This window comes from Oratosquilla oratoria, chromosome 1 (assembly GCF_046742065.1).
Source record: "Oratosquilla oratoria isolate Oo_2021 chromosome 1, ASM4674206v1, whole genome shotgun sequence".
Taxonomy (NCBI): Eukaryota; Metazoa; Arthropoda; class Malacostraca; order Stomatopoda; family Squillidae; genus Oratosquilla; species Oratosquilla oratoria.
The window spans coordinates 18,292,136-18,316,813 of NC_134777.1; positions in this window are offsets into that span (position 1 = coordinate 18,292,136).

Genomic DNA, 24,678 nt, shown 5'->3' on the forward strand with positions numbered 1-24,678 from the left:
ACAAAGTCAACCTTTTAGGGGGCAAAAGGGAGTCAAAGAACAGACAGGAAACAAACACACACACACACACACACACACACACACACACACACACACACACACACACATACACACGCACACGCACACACACACTTGTTTACTCCATCATATGGTCAAACAAAGACCCAGAAATAGCACCACTTAGACTTTTGAAAACATTCAGTGGTCCCAACAATACTTGTTTAGTCTTTACTAACTCTTTTAAGAGACTGTTCCTCGAGGGTCGAGGACTAAGTTATTTTATGATCCTCGAGGTCAAGAGTACGACCAACTTTGGGCTAAACAAACACCTTCCGACGGAAGTCAGTCGAAGTTAATTCTTCGATCTGAGATCCAAGACTTCGGGAAATCTTTCGAAACGAAGAACACTACTGAAAGGGGGGGGGGGAAAGAGAGAGAGAGAGAGAGAGAGAGAGAGAGAGAGAGAGAGAAAGAAAGAAAGAAAGAGAGAGAGAGAGAGAGAGAGAGAGAGAGAGAGAGAGAGAGAGAGAGAGAGAGAGAGAGAGAGAGAGAGAGAGAGAGAGAGAGAGAGAGAGAGAGAGAGAGAGAGAGAGAGAGAAAGAGAGAGAGAGAAAGAGAGAAAGAAAGAGAGAAAGAAAGAAAGAGAGAGAGAGAGAGAGAGAGAGAGAGAGAGAGAGAGAGAGAGAGAGAGAGAGAGAGAGAGAGAGAGAGAGAGAGAGAGAGAGAGAGAGAGAGAGAGAGAGAGAGAGAGAGAGAGAGAGAGAGAGAGAAAACGAACTAAACAGCCGACCGACAACTTGATTAAATGATTAGCCGGTTAATCAACTAACTGACTAGGTTATCATTCTTACTAACTAGCACTATTTCTCTCTCTTCCTTCAGTGCCTACCTTCCCTAACACTTCCTTCCTCTCGCCTCCGTTCTTCCCCTCACCTCTCCCTCTCCTCCTCTCTAATAAACACAGATACACACACACACGCACACAAAGAAAAAGAAGTAGATGAAGGGTTCTTGTTACATCATTGGACAATTATGTTACAACAGGAACAAAGGAAATAAACGCCTTTTGCTTTATAATTCAAGAATATCCTCATATACTTAATGTCATTATAATAAATTCGCTGGTAGAGCCCTTTCATTGATCATTGACCTTCGCTGTGTGTTTGAAAGGGGGTCTCGATCGTTCGATCGTCCGTTCAAGTCGGGCCAGACCCTCACAAACTGATAAAGTTCTCGAGTTTTTCATAAAACAAACTCTATAAAGAATATTAGAATTAATTTAACCTCGTGTGTTTTCCATGTTTTCGGTTATCTTTTTATATCACATGCTTGGAATTGATGAGTAAAAGCAACTTACATTATGAATAATGCCATTGTTAGACATAGATGCAATACAGGCCACAATTCTGACTGGAATAATTCTAAGGTTATTAGATATGAAAACCATACTATGAAACGTAAATATTTTGAATTTCCTTTTATATCTCTCCTTGATAATATAAATCAAATCAATTAATTTTTTACAACAAATAAACCTTTTGCAACTTTAACAAAATAACAAGCAATTTACGCAAATTGTGTTTACGCCAGTTTCATGTTCGTTTCCCCCCGCAAGCTCGGGTTATATAAGGATTTAGATCTTTGTCCACTATGTTATTTCTAAAGAAGCCCTGCTGGGCAAAACGGTAAATACATTGGATCCCATACTCTGCGTTTGGATCTCTCCTACAATGCTTGGAATTATTTGATCTAGAAATTCCTTCGGAGAAAGCGCTAGGCAATCTCCTCACTCCACAGATACCCCCTGGGAAAGCACAAAGCATAAATCAATAGATTTGACTGGGCACTAAATTTTGCCATACGTCTTCAACTTCTTAAAAAGTTCTTCCTCTACAAGAATCTTGATGATGATGATATGGTTTAACGTCATAAACTCTCCCCTAACGAAAGGGTAGGACGGTGCCCCTTTACAGAGGACTTTGTAGTGTGGGATTTAATGAACCATGCCCTTGGTTCAACTTCGCCGGTGGCAGAATTCGAACCGTCACCCCCTCGACCTTCGTCGCAAGTAACGACGCCCCAACCTGCTTGGCCAGTGAATTTACATAAAAAACAAGAATCTTATCTTGACTAATACAAGACAAATTCGTCTAGTTTTAAAGAACTACTTTTGCATAGAAAAGAAACAAGATACGTCTCAATTCATGAATCTGGATTAACATTTTAATCTTTATTAGTGACCAGACAATACCAATATTGTTAAATCCGATACGAGTTCCGATACTGCTCCAACTTTCCGATTCCGATACGAGTCAGATTCCAATACATACAATGATTATAATTCGTGGTTATTCTCAGGCACTGTAGTTGGTTTAGGAAACAAATACTTTATGGACAAGATACATTTATTAATCATTTATCGGAATCCAAAGTTTAGGGCAGTATCGGGACTTGTATCGGAATAGTTAAAAATTTTGGTATCTCCCCATCACTAATTTTTACACAGATGACTTCGTCCTCTAAAATTGCTAGATTCTAACATCAGACAATCGTATTCGGATAAGAAGAACTTCTATATATTAAAGAGTTAGTTTGGTCCCAGAATGTCTAGAACCATCGAGTCTAGTCGTTACGTGGGCGCTTTAGTACCCGACCACATACCCACAAACTTTTCTAATTCTCAAAACTGCCCAAGATTCGCAGATTTGCAATCAAAAGCTAGACAAGACTAGAGCGCGCCCAAGGACCAACTGAGAGTTTTTTACTAGGAAGAATGCAATTCGAGTTTTTTCCGTCTATTCCCGGTGACCGTTACGGTAACGATATCCAAAGTAGTTTGAGCGTTTTTTTGGAACATCCCTGAAACCGCGCCAGAAGGACTCTGGAACCCAATAGCCATTACGAACATTTCTTGGTCAGATAAAATGAACGAAAACTGCAGATAAGATGGGGGTGGAAGTGGAATTCGTGGAGGTTGAGAAGGTGGAAGTGGAGTTCGTGGAGGTAGAGCATGTCGAAGTTCGTTGAGGTGGAGTTCGTGAAGGTGGGGTGGGACGGGATATAAGTAATATATGGTAGATAGGCTGATGCGGGAAGAAATGTATTTGTTATAAATTTCTATAAAGTATATTCTCACTCTCATCTCAATGAGAACGTTATCAGATACTATACCTATAAACACGGAAAATGTGAAATGAAATATCAAAGAAAATTGTGATTAAAGCAAATCAAACTAGATGAGTGGGGAGAGCGTTTAAGTGCATTGTCAATTGCATTTATCTAAATCAGGTCACACAGGATCAGGTGCTGACCTTATACGGAAATTTAATCACAAACGTGTGGAATATACGTTCATCGACTGAAGGGACTCAATTTGTTGCCTCAGAGTAAGATGGTCTCTACTTCCATGGACACTGTTCTTGTGGAATTGGTAACTCTGTGCTATCTCTATGATTTCTGGAAAGCCCAGTAGACGATTCTTTATGTGAAAAGTGGATCAATGCTTAGCCTCTGTGGCGTATTTTATTATATTCAAAGTATCACCAGAAGGAATAGTTCTCGAAAGGAAGATTATTAATACATTCTCGGATTTCTTTCATTCCGGCGACATCTCTCTTATATTTTAGTTCAGCACACACCCGACGCTTTTATTTACTTCAATTTTTCAATTCAATTTTTCAATTTAACAGTTTATTCAACAAAATATCACACATTACATTTTCATGTTGAAGATGTACATATATACATACATTTAAATATTAATTTGTTAAAAAGGAGAGAGCGGAAGGAATAGCTTATAAAATGCTCTCCCCTAATAGTTTATATACAAGTATTAAAACATTTATTGAAGAAGGAAGAAAGTAAAGAGCCTACGCCAGGAGGCTCGTAGCTGCGACCGAAGCTATCATCTTCGTCATATGTGCTTTAGGGACTGCTGGGGCAGGTGACAGTCACTACTGCTGGGAATCGGAGAGGTAAGCGGAAATCGAGCCCATAACTATGCGAATGCGAGACCAACACGCTCGCGATTACGTCAGCAGGATGGCGATGCAAATAAGGTTTCTTTCGGTTGAATAAGAACGCCAACAACAACAAAATCATTAAAGTTAACAAAAATGTTGGATCATTAAAGACCTGACAAAGGTAAGTAGGGTCGTCGAGTATTATCTAAGGCTTTCGAAAATATCAAAACTCCTGCAGTAGTAACAAGTTTGATAAAACGTGTTCAAGAAGAAAATAGACAAAAACTGGATTACAAAAGAGTGGTTAACGAATGAAATAGATTTAGTAACTACGTAGTGAGCACTGAAACAATTGGTTATTTCAGGAGAAGATTAGACAGCTTTATGGACAGGGATGGTGGATCGTAATGGACATGGCAATGTCTAGTGTAGTCCTTATGGTCTCTGACAATCTCTTTCATTCTTATGATTTTGAGTAAAGAAACGAAGCTGAGGAAAAGTCGCCTGAGGATCGGTATAGCAGGAGGGGGAAAGGGAGGTGGAAGGGGAGGGGAGGTGGAAGCTAAAAGGGGAGATGGAAGGGGAGGGGGAGGTGAGGTGGAAGGGACTGGAGAGGGTGTACAGCATCAACAGAAGACCCTAGAACTAACGGCCCATCGAACTAACGACTTCTCGTTATGATTTTCACATCTGTTAGCTTTCCCTCTGAACGACTTCAAAGGCAGCAGGAAGGGCCAACTTTTTGCTTCCCAAAACTATGAATTCTTTTGGAAGCGCACCCTCATTATGACCTGAACAAAGAGAAGAAAAAAGTTTTATGCACTTTTATATATAAAATTATGTAGAACAAAATCAAATGAAACAGAATTAAAGACAATATAAAACATAAGATAAAACAAAATAAAATCAATAAAATAAATCAATGTCAAGTGCAATAGAATAAAACAAAAAAGACAATAAAATGTGTTATCATAGAATTAGATCAAATTACATATCAAACAAATCAAAATAAAATGTATAGAAACTAAAGGAAGTCAAATTAAAAGACTGAATAAAAAAGATAAGATAAGATAAAATACAATACAACGTACGTACCCCTTATATTAAAGTGAAAATAGAAAAAATTGGATTATATAAGAAAGGTGAATTAAGATAAAATGAAACCATATCAAACGAAATGGAATAAGAGATATTCTAGAAAATATACTTTAGCGTCCACTTGACACTTTTTGTTGTTTATTTTATTTTCTTTTTATTAGCCTCACTATACACCAGAAGGACTCTTGTAGTTTTACTTTCCCATTTTATCTCTTTTGTAAGAACGGCAAAGAACAAACGTGTTACAACGTTGGGGTGCAATACCGCTCCCAATAAAGTATTATCTGTACAAACACTATTCACGCCAACACTTTCAAGCCGACTCTTCGGCAATGGAGCAGGAGAAGTAACGAATGTGGAGATGGGGTTAATAGGAAGAAGAAATGGATATGGGGATGGAACCGGAGTGAGGAACAAGAACTCTTTTACACCACACCCGAAGACAAAAGATCCTTTTCAGAGTTTCCATCTTCTCGAAATTCAAGCACTCGGAGACTCTTAACCAACTGACCATTGAGACACATTACAGTCTTACTCCCACTCTCCCTGAGCACTCCTTTAGAATACGAACTTCTTGTATGGCCGAGGATATGGAGTCAAAAATATATCTTTACCTTTTTGTCGAAGACGAATAAAAGAGGTCTAGCAAGGGCTTCTGGGTTCTGCTCCACAGTGGTTATCCTATTGTCCATTCTGCAACCCCCCGTTCCTAAGCTAAATAAATTGATTTTACTGTGTTCACACACACAACCATACATCGCGAGAATCGACGGCGCACTAAATCCTACTCCTTAAGTATGAATGGAATAGTGTAGTACTCCTCCTATCGTGTTCTTAACTTGAAGATTGAATGAAGGACTTCCAGTGGCTCTCAAATATTCCTTGAAGCACTGTAGACCAAACCAGAAGAACTTTGTCCATTGCTTAGCCACGTACAACGAAATAGTATACAAACACTGCACTGATTCGTTCTGCACTCAAGTGCGCCAAGTTCAAGAAAAGGAAAATTGCCCCGCGCCACAAGTAGGTACAAGGTACACATGTCGCAATTACTAAGCAAACACCTTGGAATCTGCGCTCTCTCTCTTTCAAGTGGTTTGTGTCTTCAACCATGAAACTGAAAACTAGAACAAAGAGGGATTCATGTATGGAAAAAAAGAGAACGAAAACGGCGAGGTACAAGAGGAAGATGAGGAAAATGAAAGAGGATATGGACGACGAGGAGATGGACGAGAAGGAGGGAGTAGAAAGATAAGGAAGTGGACGACTAAAGAATCGAGGAAGAGAGCGAGGAAGATGATTATGATGAGGATAAGGATGGGGATGAAGAAGGGGAGGGGGGAGGTGAGGAGGAAGGGGAGGAGAAAGGGGAAGAGGAGGAGGAAGCAGGGAAAAGATGAGAGGATGAAGAAGAGAAAGGAGAGGAGGAAGGGGAAGAAGAAAGAGAGGAAGTAAGGGAAAAAGGAGAGAAAGTAGCGGGGAAGTACAGAGAGGAGAAACGAGAGAAAGAAGTGAAGAAAGAGGGGAAGGAGAGAAAGAAAGGGAGAAAAAAGAGGGGAAGAGAGAAAAAAGAGGGGAAGAAAGGGGAAATGAAGATGAAGAAAGAAACAAGGCGGAGGAAGAGGAGAAGAAGGAAGAGGAGGAAGTGGAGGAGAAGGAAGAGGAGGAAGAGGAGGAAGAGGAGAGAATGTAAAGAGACGGAAAGATGAAGACGGGATTAAAAGACAGGTGAAAGGTAGGGTAGTCGGAACACGAAAAGGAGAATAGTGTGTGTTAGGAACGAGTGTAAGATATGGAAGAAGAATCTTAAGATGAAAAGGAGGGAAAAGGTGCACAGAAGTTTGCACAAGAGCTACAAAACGTGTAAAAACGTGAGCGTAAAGAGAAATGGGATGAAATGAAGAGTTGAGAGGAGCTGGAGAGGACGAAGCAAAACAAAGATTAAGAAAAGAGTAAGGAAGAGGAGAAAGAGTATGGGGGCCGTGGACAAGTAGGAAGACGAGGAGAAGTAGAAGAGAAGAAGTAGGAAGAGAAAGAGGAGAATAAAAATTATGAAGAGCAAGAAGAAAGAAAAAAAAAGAGAGGAGGCTGAGGAACCAAGGCCAAGGAAAAAGACACGGGCCAACTGATCCTTTCAATTCCGTAAACTTCGTTGCTGATGTTCAGACCACGTCCTGAACATGGGCTTGGTGTTCCAAGATGGCGCAGAGGCCGGAAGGCCGTCGTATGCCGATTGCGACACTTTGTTGAGAGACTGAAGACACTGCCAAGGTAATCCGGCATATTAGACGCACAAATCCATCTTTTCTTCCGGTTGACAGAAATCCGAACATCCGAGGCGCCTCAATTGCTGTGCAACTGGAGTTGCAAGTCCGCCGACATGAAGTGTGCCGTAACCTACAAGAACTTAGAATATTTTTCACATTTCTAAAATCTAGTTTTTGTCCTAATGAACAAGAACTCCAGCAATCAAAGTTTATTAAATCTCTCTTCTGCAGTAAAAAAAATATATATAGAACACTTGAAAAAATTAAAGATAATTTGAAATGAATATATTTTTACTGCAATACAGATTTCCTGAAATCTATTTAATCCAATATCATTTATATAAGCCTTTCTTGTTATCTTTCACTGTTCCTGAAGTACCATGTGTGGCCAACACATGGCATGTTGTGCTGAATATATGTATAGTCACGTCTCTCCTCTTCCAAGCCCCGAGGATTCGGGGAACAGACAACAGAACAAATTTCTGTCCGCGATAACAAATGCAACCTACGGAGGTACTCTTAAAAAATCTTTCCTTATATAAATCTTATATAAATCCTTGGAAGGAAAAGATTTATATAAGGAGAATTTTTTTTTAGAACACCACCGTAAGATTCTTACGGTGGTATCCTTAAAAAAATTCTTTCCTTATATAAATATTTCCCTTCCAATAATTTATATCAGATTTATATAAGGAAATATTTTTTTCTAAGAATACCACCGTTAGTCTCTGAACAGATTCAACGAAAATGTCTTCCTCAGCCTAACAGAAAGAAAAGAATCAACGACTTATAAATACGAGGAAGATGAGGAAAGTAAATAAAAAAAGAAATAGAATCTAAAAATAAACTAATGAATGAATAAATGAATGTAAATAAATTAAACAAATGAATGAACAGACAAGTAAAGAAACAAATACAAATCAATTGATTAATAAATATAAGATACATAAAATTAAATAAAACAAGCTAATACAAAATTAATTATAAAATAAGATCAAACAAAAAATATAACAAAACAGCATAAAATATTCCTGATATCCTTTCCTACTGGTTTTCATAAATGATATTTCCAAAAACGTGTGATGATATCTAAGACAAAACATACAAGAGAACGAACCTCAGAAGCATTTATTTTTCAAGAATTTTAAACTTTACTTTTTTTTTTTTTGACGACGGATGGAGGACGGGGAAGGAAAGGGCGACCTCAATCAAGAAAGGAGTCTCAAGTGATCGCTATCTCCTATATCCCCGAGATCGACCCTCCCCCCCCCAAATCCCACACTTGACCTCACCTACAATTCCTAGCCAGATCCAAAACTAATAAAGTAGGTCACCAGTTTAAAAGGGTCAGGTATTCCCATTACAATATGGCCATTGGTCCCGCCTACCACTTTGGAGTGCGGTTAAGAAAAGGTTCACATTAACTCCGACATAACATATGAATAACAAAAAGGGTTCTTCCAAATTCTCTTGAAAATACTGGGCAGACACTAAGGCAATACCCATCGAAATGAACAATTTACTACCATGATATTTTCTAACTCTATACAAGTTTAAAAAATTATGCATTTCAAATTACTTTGTGTATATGTGGGGTGGGGGGCACGTACGTACGTGTGTGTGTGTGTGTGTGTGTGTGTGTGTGTGTGTGTGTGTGTGTGTGTGTGTGTGTGTGTGTGTGTAAATATAGAGATAGAGAGAGAGATAGAGAGAGAGAGAGAGAGATAGATAGATAGAGAGAGAGAAGGTAGACGAAGATAAGGGAGAGGAAGGAGGAGAGGGAAAAAGAGAGGAGAGGGAATGGAAGGAGAGGAAGAAGAAGAGAGCAGAGTAAAGAGAGCAAGGCGAAGGAGGAGAGACAGGAGAGAGAAGAGAGAGAGGAGAGGGAGGAGAGACAGGAAAGAGAGGAAGAGGAGGAAGAATAGGGAGAGAAGGGAGAGGAGGGAGAATAGGGAGAGAAGGGAGAGAAGGGAGAGGAGGGAGAAGAAGGAGAAGAGAGAGAAGAGGGAGAAAAGAGAGAGAAGGGAGAGAAGGGAGAGGGAGAAGAGGGGGAGGGGGAGAGGAGAGAGAGAGGAAGGGGAGGAGGGATAGAAGGGATAGGAGGGATAGGAGGGAAAGGAGGGAGGGGATAGAGAAGGGGAGAGAAGGGGAGAGAAGGGGAGAGAAGGGAGAATTGAGAGAGCAGGACGAGGAGGGAGAGTAGGGAGATGAGGGAGTGAGGGAGAAGGGGGAGGAGATAGAGAAGAATGAGAGGAGGGAGAAGGGGGAGGAGAGAGAGAAGAATGAGAGGAGGGAGAAAGGTAGAGGAGGGAGAGGAGGAAAAGGGGGGAGAGGAGGAACAGGAGGGAGAGGAAGGAGAGGAAAGATAGGAAGGAAAGAAAGGAGAGGAAGGACAGAAAAGATAGGAAGGAGAGAAGGGAGAGAAGGAGGGGTAGGAGAGGAGGAAATGGAGGAATGGAGGGTAGGGAGGGAGATGAGGGAGGTGAGGGAGGGGAGGGAGAAAAGGAAGAGGAGGGAGAGGAGGAAGAGGAGGGAGAAGAGGAAGGGGAGGAAGGAGTTACATGGGCAAAGGAACAGCAACAGACCTATTGGTCCTTACATGGCTGTTCTGGTAAGAAATTAGGAGTGTTGTAAAATATGATTAATAAATAAGATGTTTTTTATGAAGCTTTAAGAGGTAACGAGAAGAAATGGAATGGAAAATTATTACATGAACTCAAAGAAGAACTACTAAATATAATAAAAAAGAAAATGGAATAACAAAAGATAAATTAAAAAGAATAAAAGATGTTACTTCAAGGACGAATGTACTCTTGTGAACCGTGATTCCTGAAAACGTACAGAAAACAATTAAGTATAGATAACTATGGTTACAAAAACCCATAATATAAAGTTACATTGACTTTAATCATTGATATGGATAGACTTTTTTCATATACTCTATATCACCATAGTGCTTTTTTTAACATCAATATCTACTAATTGCAATAAGATAAAAAAAAAAAATCAAGCACATTGGCAAAAAGTGTACATAAACTCTCCTCCGACTGAAAACAGAGAAACTATGTCTGTGAAATCTCGTGTGGACAGTATTTTTTCATATAGTGTATATCACCATAGTACTTTTTTAACATCAATATCTACTAATTGGAACAAGATATAAACAAGCTTCAAACACATTGGCAAAAAGTGTACATAAACTCTCCTCCGACTGAAAACAGAGAAACTATGTCTGTGAACTCTCGTATGGACAAATCCCTTGTTGAAAAATTGGTAAGCTGACACTAAATATAACAGAAGGGGCACGAGAGCACTCGGGAAAGAGACGCAAGAGGTGGTGGAAGGTTTTCAGGAATTCAGGGATGGAATGAAGAAGAGATAAGGTTCCTGGTACCGCAGGAGAGGTCGGGGGGGGGGGTCTGAGATCCGAGTTAGGCTTGTGAAGACTGGAGGAAACAAAAGGCTTGGAAATAAGAGCTTGGATGAAGAGAGAAAAACAAGAGGGACATAGTAACGTCAAAGTACACTAGCCATGAAATAGATTATCTTTGATTTCATTTTCGCTTCCATTTCAGTTATACATTTCAAACATTCTATTGATTAATCTGGTTTCATTTATTTTATTTTATCTTTGTTATTAAATTACCCTATTTAATTTTATTTCATTTTATCTTGACTTATCTAACTCTACTTTTATTTAATATTATTTTTTTTATTCATTTCTATTTTTCATTCTATTTTTTTTTTTTGCCTATGTATTAATTTGTTTTATTTATTTATTTATATGTTGTCAAAGCAATATGATTTTCCTCAATAAAACGAAGTCCAAGGAATAAATCATGGACATTATGTGAAATTATTGCAGTTGTTTTCACTGAGCATGTGGATTATTCATAATTCCAGTTACAATGTTACCAATGTCCCCTTGAAATTTTAATGACATTTGTCAGGTTCTCTCTGGGTCTCAACTTAGAAAAAAAAAAAAAAAAAAAAAAAAAAAAAAGATATCTAAATGTATAAGTAAACAAATAAATAACAGATAAATAGATAAAAATACAAGTAAATAGACGAATAAATGAATAAATAATATCTCAGGCTGTCATACAACTTTTTTATAGTAAAAATTCCCCTGGAACCAAAAAACCAAGTTCTATTCATTTGATTAATAATCTACTTGATTATCAATTTATTTATTAATTGTTCATTTTTTCATTTATCTATTTATTTACCTTTACCATCCCTCGTTCACTTCTCTTTGCAGTACACAATATACCATGAATCATCTTCAAAAAAATTAGTTACGGATAGAAACCTCCTAGAGTCTTCGATCTCCCAAATGATAAAAGAATATACAAGTGAATGAATAAGTAAATAGATAAACGAGTGAATGAATAAATTAACAAGTAAATAGGTAAATGAATAAATAGATAAATGAATAGACAAATAAACAAAATAGATAAATAAAAAATTGATAAATAAATAAATAAATAAATATCAAATAAATAAATCAATAAATATTTAATAACTAAACAAAAAAGATAAGATAACAATAAAATAAAATAAAATAAAATAAAATAAAATAAAATAAAGAGCATAGGATTGGGTGCCCGGAGAAATAGCGCATTAACGGGTACCGGAGATATATACCAGACTATGAAGAAGGCCCAGCGGCTGAGGAGGGCGATGAAGATGTCTGAAAGGGAACGCGAGCCAAGAGCGTCGTCCGAAAGCTGCTGCCACCCAAGACCATCTCCGATAAAGTGTCAACGTGACGCACGGAATAGGGTAGAGGCGGATAAAGGCGGAGAAAATGGAGTCCGCCGACTTTAGACCCTCGTTATGGTGATACACTTAACGGATTTAGTTCGCTTTCGTGCCTCGCTATTCCATTCCGTGTAGGGAAGAGTCACAATACAGAAGGTGTTGAAACTATCCTATAGCAAATCCTCGGATTTAGTGACAAATTTTATAGCTTTTGCCCTGTAGTTTTAGTTGGCCGTGTAGCGTCACAACATTGCACAAAAATAGATAAATGAATTGGTAGATAAATGAATAAGTATATAGATAAATGAATAGATAAATATGCAAATTAATAAACACATGAATGAATCAACATATAAATAAAAAATATAGATAAATGAAATGACTAAATAAATGAACAGATAACTGAACAAATTAATAAATAAATAAGTAAATGAAATTGATAGTAGATAAATAATTGAATAAATAGGTTAGATGAATAATAGATAAAAATAAAAAACAAATAAATGAATACCTAATAATTAATCAGTATATTTTACGAGGCAATCCCTCTGAATGTAGGCCTGCCAAAGTTCATGAACACCCTCACCTCCACCCGGAGGTACATCCCCGAGGGGTTGTCATTTGGTCAATGAATAGTTCTCAAGGTCACATTTTCTCTCACCTTCCACTATTTCTTTACACTTTTTCGTTTTAAGAAGACCTGACAACCGGTGAATGATCCCCCAGCCCTACTACCGGTGACTCAAGATGTCCGAGAACCGTTGCCGTTTGCTGTAAGGCCGCGGGACTTGAATCAGGGAAAATCGAGTAGGAAGCTTACAAATCGACGAAGAACAACGAGGCAAGTGACGCGGGAGGACGACGGCACCCAGTTGCAGGATTCGAACTGTCAAAGCGTCTTAGATTGATTTATGTTACTTGATTTCATTCATACGAGGGAAGTCTCTGGCAGTCAAAACCCTAAAATATCTTCCGTATGAATTCCTTTTCCATTTGTTCAAAGAAATTGTACACTATATCTAACAGGTTTACATAAGATGTCCGAAGAAAATAAATCGAAGGACTCATAGGAAGACAAGGAATAAGATAAGAATGAGAAGGAAGAGCAAGAGGATGAGAAAGAGGAAAAAAGGAAGAGAAGGAAACAGTAGACGGAAATGAAAGGCAAAGAGGAAGAGGAGAACGATAGGAGGAGGAGGAGTGGGAGGAGAAGAAAGATGGGAATAAAACGAAGGAAGGAAGATGTCTCTTGAGTCTGGATGTGGAGTGAAAAGGACAGAAAGTGAGGGAGAGAGAAACGGCGAAGCAGAGGGGGAAAGGGGCCGAGACCTGGAGGAAACCAACCAGAATATAAAGGCTTGTGAGAGAGCCAAGAGCGCCTAAGGATGCGAGACTGCGACACAGAAGAAAAAAAAAATGTTAGTGAAGAAGGCGGGCAGAGGTGAGAGAGAAGGAAGCGGAACTCAAAATCTATATTCTACCAAGTGTCGTGTTTGTCCGTCCGTAACACCTTATCCCCAAAGGACCTGAGGACATAAGCCTAGGAGCTTCTGAATTGAAGGGATCATCGCGATTTGTATAGGTTATACAAATCTCATCTTATATATATATATATATATATATATATATATATATATATATATATATATATATATATATATATATATATATAAGGGGGAGAAAACAGAGAGAGAAGAGGAGGGAGAGAGCAGCCATATATGAAAAAAGGAGTGACAAAGAGATATAGATACATAGAGATATATAGGAGAGGAGAGGCAGAGAAATTGGATACAAAAATGAAAGAAACCTCTTACAAGGTGTATGAGTGAGGAGAACCTCCATTGGATATGGTCAACATCAACTGGAGAAGGTCCAGTGGCTACGAAGACCTTCCTACGCAATCCTCTGAGTAATCAACGTGACCTAAACCCTATCTTCTATCATCAAAATATTACAGAAAAAGAAAAAAGACAAAGAAATAATTCGAATATTAAAGAATAGGTAACATCTATATATTAATATAATCCGGGTTCTTTCTAGCCCGGGTAACACCAGAAATCTATGCTAGTAGAAAACAATTAAACAGAGGATGCTATATTTGAATCCGAATGATGACAGTTTCTATGAATAAAAATCTCCAAACCTATTTTTTCTTCAAAAGTTGTTGGTGTCTCATCGAGACAAGTACACATATAAATTTGTTTCTTTCAGAAAAAGGAAGTCAAAAAGATAATATCACATTACATGACATTATATTGTTGATCATAATATATATATATTATATATATATATATATATATATGTGTGTGTGTGTGTGTGTGTGTGTGTGTGTGTGTGTGTGTGTGTGTGTGTGTGTGTGTGTGTGTGTGTGTGTGTGTGTGCGCATGTGTGATTCCAATACTTATCGATCCAGTTTTATTTCTCTCACATAGTCAGAAAGCTAATTGACATCAACCACATTTCTCAGGGTAGACTGTCATTTAAATGTTTCCTCTTGTATGCCACTCGGCAATTTCAACCTCATTAATAAAGATTTTCTGAATAGCGCTAATCTATTCTATTCAGTTTCAGAGGAACACAGAAGACCAAAAGGCTCAAAGAGAGGAGCGCATCAAACCGGCAAAAGATAATAAAGAATATGAGCAACATAACGACGAATGAGGCGCCTGGAGGGGAACATAAATCTTTTAACGTGTTATCAGAGGAGAAGAATGGAAGACCATGAGAGCCCATTTGGTAAAAAAAAAAGACCTAAATCTAGATTAAGAAAAAATAAATAGAAAAGTCATATTAAAGCTTTTGCAAGAGAAAACCTGCCAGGTGCCAGGAAGGGCCATGAGGCACAAGATAAAAAAATAATAAAATGAATAAAAAACAATTACATAAATAAATAGATAAATAAAACGACGGAGGTAAGTGGGGATATGTCCCGGAGAGAACGAAACTTCATAACAAAAAGCATGCTCATGTGTGCGTGTGCGTGCGTGTGTGTGTGTGTGTGTGTGTGTGTGTGTGTGTGTGTGTGTGTGTGTGTGTGTGTGTGTGTGTGTGTGTGTGTGTGTGTGTGTGTGTGTGTGTGTGTGTGTGTGTGTGTGTGTGCGTGTGTGTGCGTGTGTGCGCGTGTGTGTGCGTGCGTGCGTGCGTGTGTGCGTGCGTGCCTTTTCTATCTTCTCTTTAATGCAGAAACATCGCTAGGCCGGATGGCTAAGCCGAGTAAGGGAACCTGGAAGAGCCGAGGCGATCCGAGACGAGCCGAGTCCCTCGCCAAGAAATCGTAAAAACTGGACACCGAGCTCGGAAGCAACAACGCAGAATTCTGTGCTCACGTTAATTTTTCCGAGATTTGCCCGAGCTAAGTAATGAAATTGGATTACCGCATCAAGGAACTGGCCTCAAAAAAATAAACAAACTTAAGATACTATGGAGAAATGTGCTTTTAACGAGATGGGAATTACAGAGGAGGTATCTAGCAGTATTTCATGAGAAATTCTCAAACAAGTAAATCTAAATTTTATAAGGAATTTGGCGCTGGCGGTGGAGGGGTTGGGGGAGGTGGTGGAGGAGTCTGGAGTGGTGGGAAGGAGGAAGTTGAAAGAGAAGAGGAAATAACGAAGGGGAAAGGAAAATTGAGGAAAAGTGTAAAAGGAGACGGAAGTAAAGAGAAAGGAGAGGATAAGCATTGTAAAATGGAGCAACGCCACAAGAAGAGGTGTAGAAATCAGAAAAGGAAGCAAAAGGAAAAGAAAACCTTTAGTTTCTGAAACGAGAAGAAGAGGAAAGGAAGGCAAAGGAGATAGCAGATAGCATAAAATGGAAAGAAGAGAATCAACTGGTGAAGAAGAAAAAGAATTAAATTTGAGGAAAGAAAATACAAAACTGAAAAAGATAAACAGAAAGGTGTGTAAAACAGTAAATGAGAAAGGGAAAGAAATGTAATTAAGAACAAGACTAAGTTCATAGACAAAATAAAGTAGTAAAACAAAGACGAAAGGATTCAGTGGGTATAACAAAAAGAAAAAATAAGAAAATGAAAAAGATAAAAAGAACAGACAAAATTAAGAAATAATCAGAAGACGAGGAAGAACAAAATGAAGATCAAATATCTTGTCAGGATTATCCTTTGCCTCTGTACTTATGAACATGTGATTTTAGCGATGGTAATGATTATTTAAGGAGAGTAGCTCAAAGGGGAGGATTAAAAGCAAAATTTGTCAGAATTACTGTTTGAGTAGAGATAAGTCATGAATAATACAGGAATACTGTGTCACTCTGGTCCTCAGCGATGTTACTCAAATATTGGATATACTAATATCATGACAAGTTTGCTGCCACCACCCCAACACCAAAGAGACAGAGAGAAAGAGAAAGCGACAGAGAAACACACACACACACACACACACACATATATATATATATATATATATATATATATATATATAGAGAGAGAGAGAGAGAGAGAGAGAGAGAGAGAGAGAGAGACAGACAGACACACACACACACACACACACACACATATATATATATATACATTGTGTGTGTGTGTGTGTGTGTGTGTGTGTGTGTGTGTGTGTGTGTGTGTGTGTGCGTGCGTGTGTGTGTGTGTGTGTAGATATATATGAAAGAGACAGAACAGAAACAGGTACAAAGACAAGGAGACAGGAGAGACAGACAGGACAGACAGACAGGACAGACATAGAAATAGAAAGTGATGACTCAGTCACAGGGAGTGAGAATCAGATGTCTGGAAAAGTGCAGTAAAACTGGAAACGAGGGAAGGAGGGACGGAAGAAAGAGGAACACATAAAGGTCTCGATGGAGAAAGGAAAGAACGTGGCTGACACTGTGAAACGAGCAAAGAACCACAATATGGCCAATACGAGGGAGTAAGGCTAGAGAAGGAAATCTCAAAACTGGAGAAAGCGAAAGACAAGAGAGACGTCGAACGGAATAAAGATGAAGGTGAGAGAAGCAATAAAAGAGAAAGCAATCGACGAAAAGACAAGAAGAAGAGTGTAAAATAAAAGAGGAAAAAATAAGAAAAGGAAAACGTGTGAAGGGTCTTTCGAAAAGTTTCTTCTTCTTCTTCTTCTCCTTCCATTTTTCTTTGTCTTTTTATCTTCATCAAATGACGTTCCATAAAAAGAATGTGTTGGTGCTGCCAAATACAACGTTTGAGATTATACTCCAGGTGCGTCTCATGACATCGTCAGGTTTCGAAACATATTTACTTTTCTGTTCTATATCATTCGGATTTAACTTTTTTTTCTTTTGTGGTAAATTCTATTTGACAAACAATTACAATGAAGGCAAACCTTAAGTAAATAAGTAGATGGAAAACTACTAAATTCAAGACATCAAGCGAGGCATGAAAAATGAATATGCACTTCAATTTATCGCATCCCAGTATGTGGGTGCAACTATGAGAGAGAGAGAGAGAGAGAGAGAGAGAGAGAGAGAGAGAGAGAGAGAGAGAGAGAGAGAGAGAGAGAGAGAGAGAGAGAGAGAGAGAGAGAGAGAGAGAGAGAGAGAGAGAGAGAGAGAGAGAGAGAGAGAGAGAGAGAGAGAGAGAGAGGAGAGAGAGGAGAGAGAGAGGAGAGAGAGAGAGAGAGAGAGGAGAGAGAGAGAGAGAGAGAGAGAGAGAGAGAGAGAGAGAGAGAGAGAGAGAGAGAGAGAGAGAGAGAGAGAGAGAGAGAGAGAGAGAGAGAGGGAGAGAGAGGGAGAGAGAGGGAAAGAGAGGGAAAGAGGGAAAAAGAGAAAGAGAAAGAGAAAGAGAAAGAGAGAGAGAGAGAGAGAGAGAGAGAGAGAGAGAGAGAGAGAGAGAGAGAGAGAGAGAGAGAGAGAGAACCGAAGATACAAAAACACTATTAAAACGAAGGGAAGACAACCTTGCCTTGCAATTGACCTTATGCCCAACAACAAAGTCAAATAAAATACAACCTGTCACTTGTGTATTTGTCCTGATATACTTCAAAGCTGTGGGGCAATTACGAGCTGTCGCCTATGTGGAAATTTTCTTCAAGATGATTACTAGGTCGACCAAATGACGCGTAAAGAAATGGACATATATCTATCACCCAAGTTGCACAAATGAGAAAACTGCTACATATTTGCCAAGTCTTAACAAAGAGTCTGATGAGAATGCAGTGATACCTTCAAAATCAAAAGCCTTCTTTTTCTCCTTCATGCCTTGGTCAAGACGCTTTGCAGCAAATTGCCCCATCTTATCAAGGTTGTCTTGAAGGGTGAGTAACCATCATGATGACAAGTTCTCTCAATCTTAAGACAGAAGTGAAGATAAACCTTCATTCCATGTGACGTACAGGGCCCCGCCCCGATGTCAACGTAGATAAAAATAATACAAACATACATAGATGCATACATAGATGCATACATAGATGCATACACACACACACACACACACACACACACACACACACACACACACACACACACACACACACACACACACAGACACACACACACACAGCTCTGAGCTCTCTTCCAGGAGGGAAATAGCTGTCGATCACAAGTCCAACACGTGATCCAAAAAGACCAAAGACCAAGTGAATACACAAAGACATGCACACACAAACACACGCACACACACACACGAGAGAAATTCATTATGACAAGTATTGGTTGGAAGAAATACGGTGGTGAACTGTAGCGAGCTTTAACGTTTCAAACGTTTCCTTAGAGAGATTACAGAAAGAATAATGATACAAGTATTTGTGTGTTCTATTTACTTTTGTGTCACTGACTTATCCTCATACCTTGTGTCCACTAATGTTGCCTTCTTCGACCAGTTTCTGGGTGACCCGATGACCTTTTGCGCGGAGAGGTCAACAAGACAAACGAGACCGGGAGTTTTGCCCTAAGTTGTCATGTGGAACGGGGAAAGGGCAATGACACAATAAAAAATCAGGACACAAACAAGAAAGGATAGGAGAAAATTCACAAAAAAAAACAAAAAAAAATCCGAATACCACAGGAACTCAAAAACCCAAGAGATTCGAAGACCTCGAAAAAGAGGCGAAGAACGAAACGTGTCTGAAAGAGGGTACGGACGTGGCAAGAAAGCTCTCTACATCACCACGACTCCAGAAATTACTTATGAAACAGAAACCTTCCCGCCCCACTGTCGGTCGAATTTAGCGCCTCCACTTGTCAGAAGAAGTTGAGGCGTCCAAGAGTAAACACGAACGAAGACCACGTGCCTCACCTGAAGGTCAGAGGCAGGCGTTTGCTTCTGCAAGCTAAGATCTAACCTAGCATTGCGCTACACCTGCCTAAATACCTCTCTCTCCCTCTATCTATCTCTCTCTCTCTCTCTCTCTTTCTTTCTTTCTGTCTCTCTCTGTCTGCCTCTCTCTCTCTCTGTCTGTCTCTCTCTCTCTGTCTGTCTGTCTCTCTCTCTCTGTCTGTCTGTCTGTCTCTCTCTCATTTACTCACACACACACACACACACACACACACAGACGCACGCACACACACACACATACAAACACAATTATATATATATACACAAATTTACATGTGTATGCACATATACAGTTACATATAATGTATGAGCACACAAATCTAAAAATTTTCATACGTTTGTGCGTCCGACGATAAATGGAGAGGTTGTGTGCCCTCATTTTGCGCGTGTATGTGCTCACTCGTACACGTATGTGTACTTAAGGTTGTTTGAAATTCCAAATATTCTCGCACTGCTCCAACCGTGTTTACCGTACCACTTGCCTGTGATGCGTCAAATCAGAGGCGAAAAGACAAATCGGCGGTCCTTCTTCACCCCCGCTGTGTGTTGGTGAACAAGAGCAAGCAAGCACAAAGATGGAAAGGGGAGTGGCAAACAAACACACATAAACACGAGAAGAACGGCGGGCGGGGCCGTATGCAGGACGAGGTAAATATAGGCGAGTCAACAACGGGGCTTGGGGCCCTGTTTGCTCGCGGGCGGTGGGTAATGCTACATGACGTCACAGCAAACTGACGCCTATTGGGGCCGGGGGGCGGGAGGGTAGGGTGGCGACGCCGCCGGCTGAAGCCGCAGTCTGACGCCGCTGTCGTCGTCGGGACCGTCGGTCATCACGCAAGTCACCCTTTCGACGGCGAGGGACTTCATTCAGCTCAGTAAAATATCCAAGGTACACATGTGCTATACATACATAGAGTATATCATATATATATATATATATATATATATATATATATATATATATATATATATAGTGTGTGTGTGTGTGTGTGTGTGTGTGTGTGTGTGTGTGTGTGTGTGTGTGTGTGTGTGTGTGTGTGTGTGTGTGTACGTCCGTGTGTGTATGTAGGCATGTGTGAATGTACGTATACGTGCTTGTGTTTATACCATCCATAAAAATAAACACAGTTTCGAATACAGAGTGGTCATAGTTTTGCGGGCTAAGTTCATCAAATATTTTCCATTGCAACTCAAAAACAGTTCCAAACAGAGGAGAAACTAAAATTATCACGTACCGAATTGAACACTGACCTTCACTTGGCATACAAACCTTTGGCCTTGATTAATAAAAAAAAAATGAAGGTTACCTAATTTTCAGAGGAAAAGTGCTGCATATATGTATTACAGCCAACATTTAGAAATTGGCTTATATACTTTCAATTAACAAAATTATTTGACCTTAAGTGACCCTGAAAGGTCAAGCTCAAGCTCATGTCCTTTCAAATGGATAAAACAAAACTCAAAAATATTTACAGATGGACGTTTGTTATCAGCATATACAAAGTTCTGTATAATACCATATGACCTTAAACTCAGTGGAGTACTTCAGATTTAAGTCTCATTAAAGTGACTATTACTAAGCGAGGATGGCTGTGCCTGGCACCACTCTTTGTGAATTCAGTAATGAAGCTAAAAATGTCCTGTCTGAATACTAATCGAACAAGAAGCAATTGACTTATGCTAATAGCACCAGGGTTAGTTTGAAGCAATCCTGGCGATCACATAATAAATAGATCATATTTCCCGGGTAGGGAATCGCATGTAATAGAATTGGGAGTAAGAACATTTATTCACCAAGGCAAATTAATTTATTTGTGACCTTAATGTGTACATGTATGTATGTATGTATGTATGTGATTCACCATGGTCTTTGGATCATGTGTTGGACTCGTGATCGACAGCTATTTCCTCCCGGAAGAGAGCTCAGAGCTTGTATATGACCGAACTATGGTTAATGGTGTCATCTTACACGCACACACACCCTAAACTCCCCGCCCACGAGAGTTAGAGTAACACCCTGCAGCGCAGCGGTATTGAAATTATTTCAGTCCTGGGCGGGATTCGATCCTGGACCTCCGTAGTGGCATCCGGGAACCAATTGTGCCACGAGTTGCATGTATGTATGTATGTATGTATGTATATATGTATGTATGTATGCATACAGTATATGTATGTACGTGTGAGAGGATGCAAGACAGATAATGCACTATCGAACCTCATCACTGTAGTAAAGATATTCCACCAGTGCCACGAGTTGTATGTATGTATGTATGTATGTGTGTATGTATGCATATATATATATATGTACGTATGAGAGGATGCAAGACAGATAATCCACTATCGAACCTCATCACTGTAGTAAAGATATTCCACCAGTGTATTCTCCTATATTATTCCACTGGACATTTCTTTTTTCTGTCAAAAAAGAGTCACAAAAGAAATAATTGTGACAAAAGCACAACGTGAAATCATGTTTCAGTACTTCGATGATGCAGGGAAATATGTTAACAACAGTTAATTCGAACACAAGTTTATAGATTTTCACTATAAACTTTACCTGTTCGGACAGCGGGCAAACTTTCCTTTTATGTGGGATCAAGCAGCACGTACAATGTATTAAAACAGAGGAGGAAAGTCATCAGAGGATGTTATGTCCTACGAGCGGAAAAGGAACAAAGTCTGGGATATTGCTATAATCTATAGCAAAAAGTTATAAATTCATTTTGTATGCATTTTCAACGTGTCTAAACATTTCGTCTTTTTAATCAGTTTTATCTAATGCACTGAAATATTTCTATAAACTATAGCAAAAAGTTATAAATGTATTCTGTATGCATTTTCAACCAGTCTAAATATTTCGTACTTTTTTTTTTAAGTTTTACCTAATCTACTTAATCAATAAACAGTAAATGAGAATAATGAATGAAATAAAAGATTGTCTAGATAGCAATCATACGAGATACAATATTTCATTTGTCTTAGGTCCACAGGAATTGTATCAATGTAAACAAGGTTTTCTCAAAATTAGGTTTTTAAATTCTTTCTTTATAAGATAAAAAATATAAAATTGGAAGGTATTTTCACGCCATCAAAAATCAATAACTATTTCATATTCACACGCTTTCGTATTTATGTTAAAAATTATGGAAAAATTTTCAGTAATAAATCATTCACTCATTCTGGTTTGAAAAAATATAGATAAATGAAATGACAATATATATATATATATATATATATATATATATATATATATATATATATATATATATATATATATATATATATATATATTGCTCCTGGAATATCTCGATGACTTTGCAAGCGCGATAGAACTAGAAAAAATAAATAAATAAAAATGTAGGAGTGCTGCACAAATCCCGAATATTCGCGTATGTTTTTCGATATAACGCAACGTAGACGAATAAAAAAGTAATTTTTCTGAATCGAATTTGAGATTTGATTTCAAACCTAATCAGCGCAATGAAACCGATACGTACATTTCTCTCTACAGAGGAATTTTACTTAGCATCACCTATAAACTATTCCACTGTGGCTTTCGTCTTATCTCCTATGAGGATTATAGTGTGTGCGCAAGTACGCAAGTACACACACCCGCGCGCACACGAGCACACACACATTATATATATATATATATATATATATATATATATATATATATATATATATATATATATACATATATATATATATATATTATATATATATACATTGTATATATATATTTATATATTATATATATATATATATATATATATATACTGTACAAATGTGTATGGGAGGGGGTTGCGCGCACGCGCGTGTGGTCATATGCGTACACACGTACGTGTATGCAGACAAATATACACATAAAACGACAAAATGTGCTACACGACGAAGGCAGACACATAACTGAATATAAATACAAGCAGCGCCATGTTTACTGTGCACAACAATGTACTTCCTATGCCACTGGGCCCATAAGAATCTCGTAACCAGGCTTTGCCCGGCCGGATTCCCTCAGGGATTGAGATACATAAACAAACGGAGACGGGATATGCAAGAAGTTACATGACAATACTACATGTAGAGCTTTCCATGCACACATGGAAATATACGTACGTGTATATGTGTACAAATACGCGAAAGTATATGTATGTATGCGTAAACACACACACACACACACACACACAAGCACTTATGGGTATATACACATGCACACACACGCACGCACACCCATACACGCGCACACGCACGTACACGCACACGCGCGCACACCCATACACGTGCACACGCACGCACACGCACACACACATGCACACACAGGCACAAGCGTACGCACACACACACACACAAAACCACACACACACACACGCATACACACAAACACACTGGTTGATGTATGTATATAAAAACAGCTGATTAATCTTGAAGCCAAATGCACAGAATTCAGTACGGTAACTAGAACTTAAAAATACAAAATCAGTAATTGCTAGGGATGAAACAGCCGAGGTTTCGGAAAACGAACCGGGTATCAAAACTGAACAAGATAATTACAGAAAGGAAAGAGATACTCTGCCTCATATCAAAGAGACAGAAGAGTTTTGCATCCCTCAGACATGCTGACAGCCTCACATTCATAAAAGTTCGTAGAGATACAAACGGAAATAGAAATAGAAACGGAATAAAATAGATCACGAAATACGAAAAGAAAGAATTAAAAACAGAAATGAAAATGAAAGTAAAAAGAGAAATAGAAATAGCAACTAACAGAAAAAAGAAATATATATATGAATAGAAATGGAAATAGAAATAGGAAAAATGAAAATAGAAATAGAAATGGGAACAAATGAAATAGAATGAAGAGATATATCAAAACAAAATAAAAGCAAATACGTAAATAAAAAGAGAAATAGAAATAGAAACTAACAGAAAAAGAAATATAAATATCAATGAAAATGGAAATAGAAATAGGAAAATAAACAGAAATAGAAACAAAGAAATGGGAAAAAATGAAAAATTGAATAAAGAGGTACACTAAAACAAAATAAAAGCAAATACGCAAATAAACAAATAAATAACTAAACAATCAAAAAGTGAACAAATGAATAAACTAATGAATGAATATAAAAAGAAAAAAAAATTGATTAAAACCATAAAAAGTGGGAAAGAAATAAGGGCTATGATCAAAAGAAAAGTAAATCAATGCAGAAGAGACAGGAGAGTTGACTAGAGTCATAACAGTCAAGATCTGATGCCATCGGTCGTAATCAAACAACGAATGGTAGCCTGCTCATGACACGCACGAATGCGAACGAAAGAAACAAAT